We start from the raw sequence: 15,865 nt of genomic DNA on the forward strand, positions 1-15,865 counted from the left end.
CTCGCATGGGCTTCTTGGAATCCTAAACGAAAATGACCAAGCCCTACAGAGCTATAAAACAGTAGTTGCTCGGTGCTGCTTCAGATAAAAACGGAAGTTATGAAACGGGCCAGCAACCAATAGGGAGACCAAAAATAACAGTAACACGTGAATAAGCCAATTACAAGCAGCAGGCGGGATTACCCTCACTATACTACCCTCACTATACAGATTACTAGATGGCTCGGCGAGACAGGGCATTCGCGCTGCCTACGTGAGACCTACAAATTGGGATATTTTGCTCTTTCTGCCACACCTCTGACTCCGCCCACTGACCGAATCCACGGGTTATTCAAGCCCTTGAATTCTTCGCCCATAGTTCCCCTACTTTTTTCCGCCCACTTTGACCACTGGGCTAAGATAGCTGTTGTATATGGGTGTACCTCACCTTCCAGTCCCTGCTGGGACATCTCGCTTCCGTCCAGGGGGGAGCCGCTGTTCCGCTTTGTGATAATCTTTCTGAGCTGCCCTGCCTCCTCGGTCCATGAGGTTAACTTTCCCCATTGTTGGTGCATGTCAGATGAGGGTGAATAGGCAGTTCACATTACTTCCACGTGGTCCACGTACCGGTCCGCCAGCTCACCAATGGTCTAATCAAAGCAGGCAGCACGTGCAGCCAGCGTCCAAGGGGCCAGCTGGGGGGGGACGCAGGGCGGTTTCTGTCCAGTGGGCTTCCTCCTCTTGTGGGCCAACTCATCTCCCAAAAAGACACTCTTATCCTTAGCCTCGTGGGGTCCTTGGTTTAGGCTACATGCTGACTCGCCAGCCCTCCCGTGATCATTTAAGAGGAGGCTGCACAGGTAATCGGGCAGTTGTATGCTAATCTGCCAGCCCCAGGGGTGAAGCGTAGGCCAGTTCATGGTGCATCCAGCACGTCTATCCCTCTGGTAGGCCAATAGATGCCACCAGCCTTCCCCCTTAGTCCTCGTCCCTTCCAACTTGGGGCCACATTCAAAAGAGACTTGCATCGCTTCCCACTGCTCAATCGGCTTCATTTTAGCTTTCCTATTTGTCTCCGCTCCTTCATCATCACTCAATAGGTGGCCTCGTCTGTAATCGGTAAGAGGAGAAGAGACAGGCCAGGGGGTCTTAATTGGGAAGATGGTGTAGGATTATGTTGGGTTGAAACTTGGGAGCAGAGTTAAACTGCGACTGCCGTCTTTGGCTGTTAAGCCACGCCCTCCAATAACGAAGATGCTGGACAGCAACTTAAACGTAACCACTCTTAATAAACTAATCGCCAGCATAGTGCTCATGCACGCACATTGGCGATAAATTATGTAGAGTCCCTGAGCTACTGTCACTCTTAGTGGAAAACCTAAAAAGTACAATGCCCCAGAAAACAAGTAATACTAATTACATTAAAGCAACTGAACCACTCACTAGAAATCTAGAAGACAAAGTAGCAGGCAGACTTGCTACTCCTGCATCCAACGTAGCAAAATTCTATAAAGTGCCCCAGGCTTACCTGGATGGCTGGACAGCTCAAGAAAGCGGACACACAAGTTCCAATATTGTCTCAAGAGGTGTGATAGCTCAGCAGCAACCCTACTTAAATAAGCCATGTCTGCATCATACACCCATAGACCACTCACAAGAAGGGAAAAAAGAGGCTAAATAAAAACAACAAAAAATCCACAGAAAAAGTTGGGCCAGGGGGAGGGCACATAGGCCAGACCAAATGGTTAATGCCCCTGGCCACATTAGAAAAACTACCTAATCTTTGGCACTGCTACGACTTCCACACAAACAGTGGCTGAACCTTCAAAAGCCCCACCACCTGGGAGAGGCACTCCATCTATATGCACACGCAACCAAGCTAGACATCAGTGAGCTTAAAAGAACAAGTCTCAGTCTGAACAATAGTTCAACAGAAGAAATGAGCCATCACAACTCACAATTTGAATACAAATCCCCCATACACACAACGGTCAATACCACACTGCAAACATATAAAGCACAGACCAGTAACACTACTAAAGATCAATGTCACACACACAAGCAACAACAGGGAGACATCACCAGGGCAAAAACTACATCCCTATTTCGCGACCTGTGACAACCTCACAGCTCTACTCAACCAACTAAGTGACAACTTTGCAAAGCAACCAAGGACCAACTGGACCAGTTCAGTTCACATCTTCTTGAATTAACTTCGAACAGCAGTAGACATTCAACTCCAGATCCACTAAAGGCATGTTGGGAGCACCAGAGACTTTCTCCATGCTTGGCAGGATCTCAAAGGTAATTGAGTCAACGGGGCACAGTAAGCCTCAAACCCAATAAGCTGCCAACCATCCTCTGTCCGCGATACATCTCTGAAGGGAAAAAACGACATACTAAACAGGGCAAATATATTACATCTACTTCAACGTGTTCCCTCTTTACAACATTTATTATCAAAAGCTATTTATAGAGTCCAATTTGAACCATCTCATCACCCCATTCACTAGGAGGAGACTATAGTCGCCTGGAGGTCTCCCTTGCATGTCTTCTTAGTTTTAAAAGAACGAGCTGCCTTTGCAAAATGGGGAATTGACATCAGTGCAACAGAGCAAGAGAAATACCCCTATATGCTGGACAGTGCTAGTGCACCAGATGCAACAGCACACCAGAAACTGTAGAAGCTCACATAGTGCACCTAATCCTGGCACCCTTAAAACCAACCCGGATGCAAGTCAAGTGCCCTATTGATGCCACAGGGAAGCGCATAGTATTAGTCAATGCACCTGCAGGAAAACGCCAAGATTGGTGCTGGCTAGTACACTATATTTAAGTAACCCTTTCCCTTCTACATCTGGTGACCTGTCGATAATCAGGTCTTTACACAGTCAGCCGCAAAAGTAGTGCCTCGCCTCACAAATTAGAGTTAACATTAATATTGTGGAATGTTCAATCAATCATGGATTTTGAAGCGCGCTACTCACCCATGAGGGTCTCAAGGCGCTGCGGGGGGAGGTGAGCAGCTCCTGTCAGTCGAGAGCCAGGTCTTGAGGGTCTTCCTGAAGATGTGTAGAGTGGGGCCCCATCTGAGGTCGATCAGTAGCTTGTTAGAGGTCTTAGCTGCGATGTAGGAGAAGGTTCTTCCGCCCATTCTTGCTCTGCGGATGCGCAGGGGTTCTGCGAGGTCGGCGGAACGGAGGTTTCTCTTGGGTACATGGAAGGAGATTCTTTTGTTGAGATATTGGGGTCCGGAGTTGTGGAGGCATTTGTAGGCGGGGATAAGTATCTTGAAAGTAAAAAAATAACAAATGAAGAGAAAGAGGAGGAAACTAGAGAGCTCGTTCGTCTCCCCTGGGTATAGAGTACATATAAACAAAAAGAACGACCATAGAGCTATGCTCTAGATAACTCAAATTCAAGGTTTTAATAAATGTTTGCAATTTTTTATTTTTACATTTTTGCCTCCTTGACAGGGAAACTATTTAGTTTTTTAGAAGAACCCTCACCCACCAACCTAGTTGGTGGCATGCTTCAGCATCGGGTTCCCACCCAGAAGGCCGAGTGCCTCCCGGGTGTGCTTCGACGCCTGATTACTGCAGAGCTGTTTTTTTTGTTTTCTGTGAAAAAGTGGATAATGTGATAGTGAAAAGGTTAAAACTACCTGCAGGATACCTTATCCTTTATTCTATGGTTCCTGTGGTCGGATTAAAAATTAAAATTGAGATGGACGTGAGTAAGACAGTGGACTCGCACGTCTCCTCAATTAATGTGCAAAAGTGATTTTTTTTGTAAGGTGGTCTACATGATTCAGCCACATGTATCAAATCGAATGGCTCTCTTCAGGACCCGTGGCTCAGAGTAAACCCTGAGCTCACATTGAACTATGCACACACGCTAAGGTGTGCATAAGGTTGTAATTTATGGTTATTTACCGTCAAAGTTTCTGTACCTGTGAAGAAAAAGGACAAGGAGACACAGCGTAATTAAAAATCAACATTTGGTCCACTGTGATGTGGACCCTGCATTCATGCATGTTTAATCAGGTAGCGCAAGATAGGCTACAGACGTGACTGTACGTGCGTGGAGTGGGCAGTTTTTCAGACATGCAATACTTGACAACGCAAAGACATTCGTAAATTGTACAATCATGCAATTGCTTTTTAAAAGGATGTGCTCGTGAGTAATGCGTTGTCAATTTGTACTTAATTTTATGAACATAATGTAGATCAAGGCATAAGTATAGTTGTTTAGAGCCTATTTTGTAAGGCTGTAATATGCACTTTGTTAAGGCAGCAAAATTATCAAAACTATAAAAATGCGGAGGCACCTACTTTAATCACGAAAATTTATTGTGACATGGATCTCGGAGGGAGGCAGCACCTATTGTCACACTCATGGCAGAGTAAGTGGACAAAGATGAAAAGATAATGAATTTGAAATTCAAAAGCGAAAAAACAAAGAGCATGATTTTTGCACCTCCAGTCGAGCGTGCGGTGAGCCTGCGCTCTGTTACTTACTTCGTCAAGGTCGGCCGCCTCTATTAAAACCTATTTGTTCCTCTCCAGCAGAGCAAACCAATTGGCTCTAATCGACCCTAAACCTGACTAACCCAGGTGTTGCTGCAGAGTCTCGTCGAACGCGAGGTGGCGGTACAGGATTGGGAGGAGCGAGCGAGTGAGCGGGCAAGCAGCAGTTGACATCGTCGCTGCCTGAAGACGCCCGGGGGCTCTGGACCAACCGCAGTCCACAGACCGTGAAATCAAGGTCCGAATTAAGGTCAGCGATCCGGCTTGCATCCAATAGCCCTACACCTGCTGCCTCCGCTTTTGCTACGACGTAGGCGCTAGGCAGCCTCAGACTTCGCTGTGCTGTGTTACGGGCGGCTAGGCAGCTGCAGTTGTTGAAGGGCCCCCGCCGGGAGAACGAGAAGGGCCCCCGCCGGAAAAACGAGAACGAGAAGCAGCAGAGAGCGGCAGAGAGCCATGCAAACGCAGAGAGCTGCTCCTTCTCTCCTTCGCTTTGCTTTGCCATGCTGTGCAGTGCTGGGCTGTGCTGGGCTGTTACGGTAGAAAGTTTGTCTTTGCTTTCAACGTGGTGAGCTGGGCGTCAGCCTTTACTGCCTCCATTGCCAACTAGTGCCATTAGGACCCCCACGGAAAGATGCCAGCGCTGTGTGCATGGTGAACCATTCTTGACCCTTGACCCCCCCCCCTGTTCTGCTGACAGCCGCTGAGCCCAGCATCTGCCGTTACCTGCTTTGAGGGGTAGCGTGGCCACAGGACAGTGCGGTGCTGCAGACGTGGAAAGCGGGGGGAGATTGAGGCCGTAGTGAGATGGCCACAGCAGTTTAAAAACTCGCCCCTATTTTCCACAGTCAGCTGAAGCGGTGTGAGGAAGGGCACCATATTTCTAATTACACTTGACGGAATTACTGAAATTGCTGTACGTGTTCCGATTCTTGGTTTCTAGTGCCCTCCCGCATAGCTTGGATTAGATCAGGCTTTAAGGCATTGGTCTAGCCCAGAAAGGGTGTTACAGTAGCCGAGTGTCCGAGTAGACCAAGTAGACCAATCAGAGTAAGGGTGCAGACTGCAACTCTGTTGTCTCGGTGGGTGGCGCTGTGCTTACGCCGAATTGGTTTGTCTGGAGTAGTAATCTAAGGTGGAGCGTGGAGCGAGGCGGCAAGGTGTAAGGTGATGTAGAGAGCTTTTGGTCAGTAACAGCCGGAGCCCTTCCCGGACTGTAGCTAAACAATCGACCCTCACCCTTTGTGCCCCTTAGTGCCTCCTTGCTGCCCCAGTGCCCAGAGATTTGCTAGGAGTCTGTAGCCTTGGGGGAGTTGAACAAGTTGAACAACAAACACAATAATTGAACGACAAACATAATAAACACAATAATTAAACAAAGAAAATTAAACATAACAAAATATGAGGTCAGGAAGAGACAGAGCTCCTTGCCCTGCAACAAAAAGGAAAAGAAAAGCGCAAGGAATGCCGGCCAACAACAATAATAAAGTAAAAACGGAGGGGGAGGTGCAAACATTAATATCACCAATCTTTCATATATTTAGAAAAACAAACAAAGTTCGATGCAAGACTGATTTTTTAAAAGATCCAGCAGGGACAATGCTCACTAAACAAGAGGGAGGAAATCAATTACCCTCACCAATAACACCAATAAATAAGAAAACTTGGGAAATACAAGTAAAGGACATAAATGCAATACTCGACATAAATGCCCTCGACAATGTAAATGACCCAAGTACAGCTATGGGTCCAACTGAGGGTATGCAACAACAAGATCCAATGGAACAACAAGAAAATCCATGGGGACCCATAACAGATTTGGAGTTAATTAGACCTAGAGAACAATCTCTGCTGGCCACAGAACGTCTACTAGAGGAATCAGATAGCCCATTCTGGAACAAAACTTAGGAATCATTTATTAGCACGGAGGCCCAACAACCTATAGAGGTCCAGGTAAAAATTCTCAATCAAACATCAATGCACACATATCACGAGGAAGCAGATCAGTACATTAAAGTACTAGAAACAACCCTACAACCTGTAACATTACCATCACCATTAAAGAAAACGCCTAAAGGAGCGAATTTGAGTCAAAGCTTTGAGGTCCAAGCTCCACCATCAACAACTAAAACAGCGTCAGCAGCTGATTCAGGGACAATATGGGACATCTTCTTCAAAACATCACAACTCACCCTTGAGGCATTAAACTACCATTCAAACAAGATGGACGTACAAGTAGACTTGCTAAACATCATGGCAAATGCAATCACAGGGATTGATCAAAAACTGGCTGATCTCAATTCTCTAATCAGGCGATCACAGGCATACGCGACCACAATAAATACGGAATGTGCTTGTTGCCCAACAATAGATACACTGGCAACAATTCCGGAAGTTCTAACTACCCTCATTGAGGATTTAAAGACCAGGGTAATCAACGACAATAAGCCTAACAACATGCTAGTAAGCCACCAGTTCATCGATAACAAAGAGGAATTAAAGATGCCAAGCATAGATGTAGACTCAGCCAAGTAATTGTTAGTTACCATAGAAAATCCAAATTTGGAGGACAATCAAGTAGTTTCAATCCAATTAACACAATTGAACATGACCAGACGCATGAAGAAAAAATTTAAAAAACAAAAAAAGGCTGGAAAAACTACACAACTCAGAAGAAGCTGGGGACAGCTTACACATGGTTCTAAAGAACCGGCAATAATACTTAACCAGGAACAGGATCAGCAATTAAATAAAAAACTATATCCAATTTTTTCCAAATATACAAAGGCAAATAAACATGCAAGTAATGGTATGGAGGCAGTGAAAAGTCCTGTTGAATTAGCTACCAGAGAATTGCAGAAGAAAGCTGAACAATCGGCTGTTAGAGAAATTCAGAAGAAATCTGAGCAAGAGGAGGTAGCAAAGAGGGCTTTAATGGACACAACAACTACTTGCTTGGACAAAACACTAAATGAACACCTCAAAAATATAAGGGGGCAAGGTATGACCCAACCTCAAGGGGCCATATATAAGCTTCCAGGTGAAACAACGCTGGATGAAAGTAAATCCTCGCACAACGTAATTTACAACAATAGCCACCTTGTGGACAGAAAAAAATCAAGACTAAGTGTCTTCCAGCCGTTCTATAAATCAAAAGGCAGACAAGACATCATAAATAGGGGCAACCTATTAAGGCTCCTACAACATATTCCATCTTTGTCAAACATAACAAGTGCAGACATAGAGAGCGTCCATTTTGAACCAAGGGACGAATACCCCAATCAGGAAAATACGGTAGTGACTTGGATAAATCATCACATTGCAGAAGCTGTGCTTGTAGAAACAGAAACCTTCAAAAATTGGGGCATAGTGGTTGCGATTCCCGAGCAAGAAAAATATCCGCAAATCCTATTTGACTTATCGAGCTCGACCAAAGACATAATGAAAGTAAAGCAACCTCGTAGCATATTGAAAGGAACCTTGAATAAACAACCGGATCAGAACTACAATAATTTAAGTATCATGGTAAGCACCAAGGAGGAAGCAACCCCATATAGAATAATAAAAAAAGCAGAGGTATCCAATGGAGGGACAATTTTATGGGGAATTACAGTGATACACAGAGTTCCACTCACCGTACCTGACGCAAAAGGGTATTCTGTGGACCTTCTGGGAGATCCTCGATTAAAGGTCAGAACAAATTCGTTAATTGAGGAAAACACAGGAAAACCAGGCCAAACGCAGAAAATATACCAAAGTTTTAAACTCGTTTCCTGGAATGTGGTGGGCTTACAAAAAACCCTTAGACAAGCAACAGCTATAAATAAATTGTTAGAAGGTGACATTCTATGCCTACAAGAAACCTGGGCAATAGAACCAGTACACTTGGAAGGGTATGCGGGTTACCATCAATCTGCTACCAAACATAACTATTATGGAAGACCATCAGGCGGGATCACGACTTATGTCAAACACGCCAAACAACTAACTGTTAGGAACATAAAAATCAACTCAAACATGCTACAAGTATTGCTTATAGAAGGAAAAAGCAACATGGAAAACATTGCCTCGTTGCTTGTAATTAATGTATATTTAAATACATCAGCTCAATAGAAATTAAAAGTCATAAGATCTATGATTACCACATTACAGGAAATTCTATGCAAATACCGGTCATCTGCGAAAATGCTCGTGGGTGATTTTAATTTACATCACTTAGGAACAAAACACCAAGAAAGAACTTACCTAACTTGCGCCAAAAGACTTTTCAATAATTTCTTACTAGACTATGAACTTAATTCAGCTGAGCATCTACAGAAAAGCTCAGATCCAAACAACCAAGGGAGACCCACATTTAAGAACTGCTCCACAATTGAGTATATTTTCCTATGCAATCAGCTTGCTAGCAAAATTGAAAAGTTTGAAATTAAAACAGACGACACAAGTGATCACGCACTACTCCAGGTAGAACTCAATGTCACTACCAAAAAACGAGAAAAAATCATAACGGTCTCTCAATCAAAAGGCTCTGAAGAACATGCCCTGGTAAGAAGAATAAAATGGAATATTAACCAGGTGACGGCTCTAAAACATTGGAAAGAACACACAGAGGATAATTCTGGTGTTGCGCCTAATAGGGAAAATTGGACAGAGTGGACAAATGACCTGAAAACATCCTTGAAGTCAGCTGAGCCCAACTCTAAGGAGATGATCATTACATAATCTACGGATAATAATAAAAAATTGATTGATATAACTTGTAACTTAAAAAGGGCAAAAAGAGCATATAAGAACGTAGGCTTGAAAAATACACAGGACAAGTACAATGTGTTGCATAAAGAACAGAAACAACTGCTCTGGACAATCACGCAAAACACGCTTGAAGAAGAGTGGATTAAAATCCACAAATTAACAAAACCTCACAAACAGCGACAACTCTGGCAATACATAGCAGAATTGGATAACAACAAAGTAGTCCGGACTAATGCCGTACACGCCGATGCATGCGTGAGACGTGTGGACGCGATATACGTTGATAAGGAAGATGTCACTAAATCCGGAAGCTCTATGGTATATATAGAGAGCATGAATAACGACGTGGAACCCATCCTCAAAGACCAGAACGTAAGAGCCGTTGAAAAAGTGATCAAAAAGATAAGGAAAGATGAGGCTCCAGGACCTAACGGCCTGCCGGCTGCGATGTTCAGGGAAGACCCAACGTATTGGGGAGAGTCTTATCCTCCTTATTCACCGAATGCCGATTACAGGGCAAGGTGCCTGATTCGTGGTGCGGGTCAATCTTACAACCCATATTTAAGATGGGCGATAATACAGAACCGCAAAATTATAGATTAATAGCCCTTCTGGATATTGAGGTGAAAGCATATGCAAACACCCTGCTAACCGAATTAACCAGATGGGTTGAAGAAAAGGAAATTCTCCCCTTCTATCAAACAGGTTTCCGCAAAGGCTGCTCGACAATTGACAACATCACGGCAATATCTTATCTAGGTCACCACGCCAATAGCAGGGAAAATAAACCAGTTTATGCCTGTTTTATAGACTACTCAGCAGCGTTTGATGGAGTGCCACGTTGCAAGCTTTGGTCCAAACTGCGTAACTGGCAAATTCCATCTGGCCTCCTTAATGCCATTATTTCGCTATATAGCAATACCTGGATCAGAGTCAAACTGGTAACAAATATTACAACAAAAAAGTGTTTTACAAACCGGGGCTTAAAACAGGGATGCGTACTTGCCCCAACACTTTTTAATCTTTATACAGCTGACTTGGGCAAGTCGATCCAAAATGCTAACCTAGCAGTTCCAAAAATAGGTGCGAACAAAATTCAAATTTTACAATATGCGGATGACTTAGTGGTGATGGACCACACGAAAACAGGCTTACAAAGGGCCCTTAATGCTCTAAATGATTATAACCTGAATAATGAATTAAGGATAAATCCGGAAAAGACCAAAGTTTTGATCTTTGGGAAATGTATAAAAAAGTTTTATAATTACCTTGGGTGCTGGCTGAGTGACACAGGAAAAGCTACTATGCACTTATATAAAATGAAATCCAAGGCAGAGTCCACAATATACGCTCTGTGCAAGCTACAAGAGAAAATGCAGAGCCCCACCACCATCCCAATTAGAAAGGTGCTACAATCAAAAATAAGGACAGTCGCGGGATACGCCCAGCAGACTTTTCCCGGAAAAATGAGCACAATGATGGATAAAGCCCAGTGTCGGGCATACAAACGCATATTCAAACTACCGAAATATACCAGTAACACCGGGATTCGCCTGGAATTCGGCCTGGTGCACCAGAGCAAAGAGTGCTTAGGTACGCATGCAAAATACTACCATTCAGTACTTAAGGCGCCGAACAGGAGTTTGAAGTCCATGCTGAAATTATCTATGATGGCTTATCCAACCCATGGCAGGCATATCTGCAGGAAGCAGTAGAAGTTTTGGCCTTGGCAACACAAAACTGGAGCCAGGAAGGTATAACCTACCCGATTATTAAAATGGCAATAAACAAACAATGTTATCGACTGTCAAGAGAAATTGATTTAATAAATCTTGAAAAAGGAAGAGGTAAATCTGGGGTGATAACAACTTACAAGGACCATAAATCCCAGCCTTATCTTGATCAAGCACTGGGGAGAAAGGCCCTAAAAAACATCCTATGGGCAAAATTTGTACCTCTCTCAATAAAATAATTAAATCCCGGCTGGAAAACCTTGGAAAATAAAATTGGCTGCAGGATATGTAACTTCAAAACAGAATCATTGTTACATCTGATAGCTGCTGTTCGCTGTTTTCAGAATCCCGCCGGATGTTACTGAAGCCAATATGGCTGCGAAAAGGTGTTCGAACAACAAAAGCCATATTTTCTTGTACAGTAACAATGGATCTGGACAGAATCGGGAGATACATGCAGGACGTTCGTGCCAGACTTGACCAAGACAATGGACTCGGATAATCCTAGAAAAATAGTCTCGAGGGGTACAAAGGAACTTGATACTATGGTGATAATGTAATTTTAAATGTAACTAATTTTTACCTTTTATATAATGCTCATATTGTATTATGTTTTTACGGAAAGAAAAATGCCATAATTTAATTTGCCTTCTTTCTTACGTTGCTATATTGCAAATGGTTTTAAGTAACTGTGCAATAAATACATTCTTGACTTAACTTGACTTGACTATTTGTTCCTCTCCCGGGATCCCTGCGAGGCCGAACGCTAGGCAGCGTCTTATGGAGTGACTCAGGTAACAGGCCTGTCAACGTGCGTGCAAGTTGAAAGGGAAACGGGGTCTGGTTGATTTGGTTGACAGATTTAGCTATGTAAGGTCTTATATGAAGATTACATTTTTTAGAAATTTGGGGCAACGATGTTTTTGCACGTCACATTGTGTGTACTGATGCATAGAGCGGGTTCCATGAATGTAATTTAGGTATGTTTTTTTAAGTCTTAGTTGTTATATAAGCACCGATAGGGGAAGTGTTTGGCTGGCTAATATAATAGATTTTTATTTTTAGAAGCAAGAAGGTGTTTTTTTAATGCTACTATGTGTTCAATTATCACTGATCATGAAATTTTAACAGATATTCTTAAATTGTTGGACCATCTAGCGATTTCTTATTGCCTTCTAGGTAACAAAGTATTCCACGGAATGTCATCGTTCAGACCCTGTCGATGTGTGAACAGGTGAGAAATCCACCTCTGTTCTTTTTCTAGGAGTGGTCTCTGGGAATTGTCATGATGTGTGTCTAGTTGTTCTATGTTCACCCACTTTAGGTCCTCAATCGTGTGATTGGTTCTAAAGAAATGGTCTGTTATTTTTGTTGTATTTTTTTTGCATCTAATATTGTTTCAATGTTCACCGATTCTTGTTTTTATCTTTCGTCATTCCAATGTAACGTAGTCCGCAGGGGCATGTTATTATGTAAAGCGGCATGTTATCATGTAAAGCGGCATGTTATCATGTAAACAATGTTGTTGGAGTTGCAATTAGTACGCTTTCTTAGAAACCAGGTTTTATTGGGTTCCAGGTCCAGGGTTTCTGTCCTGTATGTGGAATTACATGCAGCGCAATTACCACATGGGTAGTGGTCTATCACATCTGGTAGGCCCCACGCATTACATGTGTTCTCACGTGGCTCTTTTCTGGGTCGTGGGAAGACCAGATGGTCTTTAGTGCTTCTTGCTTTTGAAAGAAAAGAGTGGTCTTTCCCAATTCAGGTTCCCTGTTTGAAGGATCCTCCAATGCCTGTTGATAATCTTTTTCATCTGATTAGAGATTGCATTGTAAGTGGTAACATGACAGTGGGGGGTCTGTGATCGACTTATCCATGTCCTCTAGGAGTGCGTCTCTATTTTGATTTCTAGCTCTTTTCAGAGTTTTGGCAATGATTCTTTCGGGATAGTCTTAGGTCCTCAGCTTGTTTGAGAGCTCATTTGCTAGTGTTTTGAAGTCCTCCAATTTGCTACAATTCCTTCTTATTTTTAGAAATTGGCCGTACGGTAAGTTGTCCCACAGAGCCCTGGGGTGGAAACTGTTGAACTTAAGCAAAGTGTTCTTGGCTGTGGTTTTGTAGTGGGTCTTGGTCTGTAGACCGGCATCCTCATGGAAAATGGTTATATCTAGGAAGGTTATGCTGTTTGTTTCAATTGTGTAGGTGAATTTCAAATTGTTATCGCAGTTGTTCAGCCAGCCATGGAAGTCCCGGAAAGTAGTTTTTGAGCATTCCCATATAAGCATAATATCATCGATATAGCGCTTCCAAAATCTTATCTTTTGTTTGAAGGGATTTTTATTATGTTATGTTATGTTAAAATCACTTATTAAGCGCACGTACACCAAACGGTTTCATGGCGCTAGGGTCACGGCGAGGCAGAGGCATGTTCAGGATATGTCTCTTCTTGAAATCATGGACATACAACCCTGCCACACTAGGAGCAAAGGTGCTGCCAATTGATGTTCCATATATTTGATATTAGACTCTTTCGTTGAGATATTGGGGTCCGGAGTTTTGGAGGCATTTGTAGGCGTTTGAAAGTTACTCTTCTCTCGACGGGGAGTCAGTAGAGGTTTGGCAGGTGTTAGGTGATGTGTTCGTGTCGAGGGATGCCGAGGATGAGTCTGGTAGCGGTGTTCTGTATGGTCTGGAGTTTCCGGAGCAGAGACTTGTTGATCCCAGCGTAGTGGCAGTTTCTGTAGTCCAGTCTGCTGTTTCTGAGTGCATGGGTGACGGTGGTTTTTTGTTTCTTGAGGGATCCATTTGAAGGTCTTCCGGAGAATGCAGAGGGTGTTGAAGCAGGTGGAGGCGACAGCATTGATCTGTTGGGTCATGAAGAGGGAGGAGTCGAGTATGATGCCGAGGTTTCGGGCGTGGTCCGTGAGGGTAGGGTGGCTGCCGAGGGCAGTGGGCCACCAGGTGTTGTCCCAAGCAGAGGGGGAGGGTCCGAGGACGAGGACCTCTGTCTTCTCTGAGTTGAGCTTCAGGCAGCTGCTGCTGATAAAGAGATATCTTTTTGACATCCTAGATCTAATTCAGCCACCACATGCAGTCTCCACTACCAGACAACTGTGCATATGTGCTCCAGCGGAAAGGGCAAATTTACATATCCTCCCTGCGTCACAGACCCATCATCAGGCTAACTCATTCACGCATGCATTCATTGGTGGGGCCCATAACACCAACATTCATACGTCTCACTTCGAGTCTGCACACAGGAGGAAAGAAGCGCTGGACATGTGGGGTACCTTATTACTTATAGGGAAAAAAATCTTTACATAATGTACATTATATGCATCTGCACTTATAGAATCCTAACTTTAACATCAAGGCACTCCACCACCTGGTCGATGGACCAATTAGTTGAACTGGTTGATGGTGATTTAGAACCAGCTAAACACATTAAAGTTTCGGAACCTTGGATTAGTTAATACCTTATTAAAAGAACCACAAACTCATTCTTTCGTTAATCAATGTTTAGTTTATCTAATTAGTTTTTTTGTCTGCAAATTCAGCATTTAATCAATTAGAGTTCAATGAATATTTTGTCGCAAATCTGCATAACAATTATAATTACCTAAATTTTGATACCGGTGACCCTTCCCCGAAACCCGTCAGCCCTGCATAAATCAATACTCCTTCAGGTGAAATCGTCCAATCACATGCAGGCTAAGACCCAAATAAGTCCGGGAAAAATTGTTTCGCTCGGCACGACACAGTCCCAAAGGTATCGATAGGACCAGGCAATCATGCAAGCAAATCGACTCTCCTCACCAGCAATCACCAACGGAAATTCGGAAAGAACTTCTACCCACCCTCTTCTAAAGTTCCCCTTATATAATAAATTCTAAGATAATCTGCAACATCTCTAGGAGTAGAAGACTCCTGATTGGCTAAACCCTTAAAATGTGAAATATTGAACTCGGTTCCCAGGTTTTCTTGGTTCTCAGGGAATTGAATATGTCATCCTTTAGTTTGTACAGTTCTCATGCGAAAAGTACCGAAGTAACAACATGTAGACCTCTGGATACAGGTCACCATTGTCTTTTCTGTCATTTACACTAGCTGAGTCCTGGCAATCCTCCACATTCCTATCCTTGACAAGAAACACGTGCCCGCTTTGGAGGTCGTCTGGAGATCTTCAGAGCCATCCGAGTCTGCGCAGTAGACTTCGCGCTCACACGGCGGTGGCCACTTCGGAACTCCATTTTGAATATTGTGGCCTAGTAGGCCCGAATGCCAACTTAAGCAAAACAAACATAAAAATAATTAATATACGGAAATGAAGATTTTAAGGTTTAAACCCACGCTAATACCAATATATATTAGTATTTTCCTAGCTTATAGCAACATTTAAAGCAATAATACTCACCATTTCACCATACCAGGAGCACAAACCATCACAAAAGCAACATAAATCATGCAATTTTCTATTTTAACACATTCTACGGTTACTTTGCGTACCACAATTATTAATTGGAATTATCAGCCATGCAATTTGCAAATTAGTCCCGCGTGTAATTCATGTTTATTAAGGTGTAAAGTTGATTAGGACCAACACTCCAAACAATTAGTACAGGTTAGTATTTAGAATGATTACGTAATTAATATTTTCATGCAAAATAGAGAAGGTATACAAAATTTCGTTTTACCTGCTCCACCAATCCCCCCGTTGGTGATTTTTAATATCACCACAAATACCCTTAAATTTCATAATTTTGGTGGAAATGATTTCTCAGTTCTCTTACTCAATTGTGTTACATCATAGTTTCCCCTATTTCATCCTCTCTAGTCTTCTTATACATACTTTCTTTCCAGTCTTCCAAT

Source organism: Triturus cristatus, chromosome 3_2, assembly GCF_964204655.1.
Source record: "Triturus cristatus chromosome 3_2, aTriCri1.1, whole genome shotgun sequence".
Classification (NCBI taxonomy): domain Eukaryota; kingdom Metazoa; phylum Chordata; class Amphibia; order Caudata; family Salamandridae; genus Triturus; species Triturus cristatus.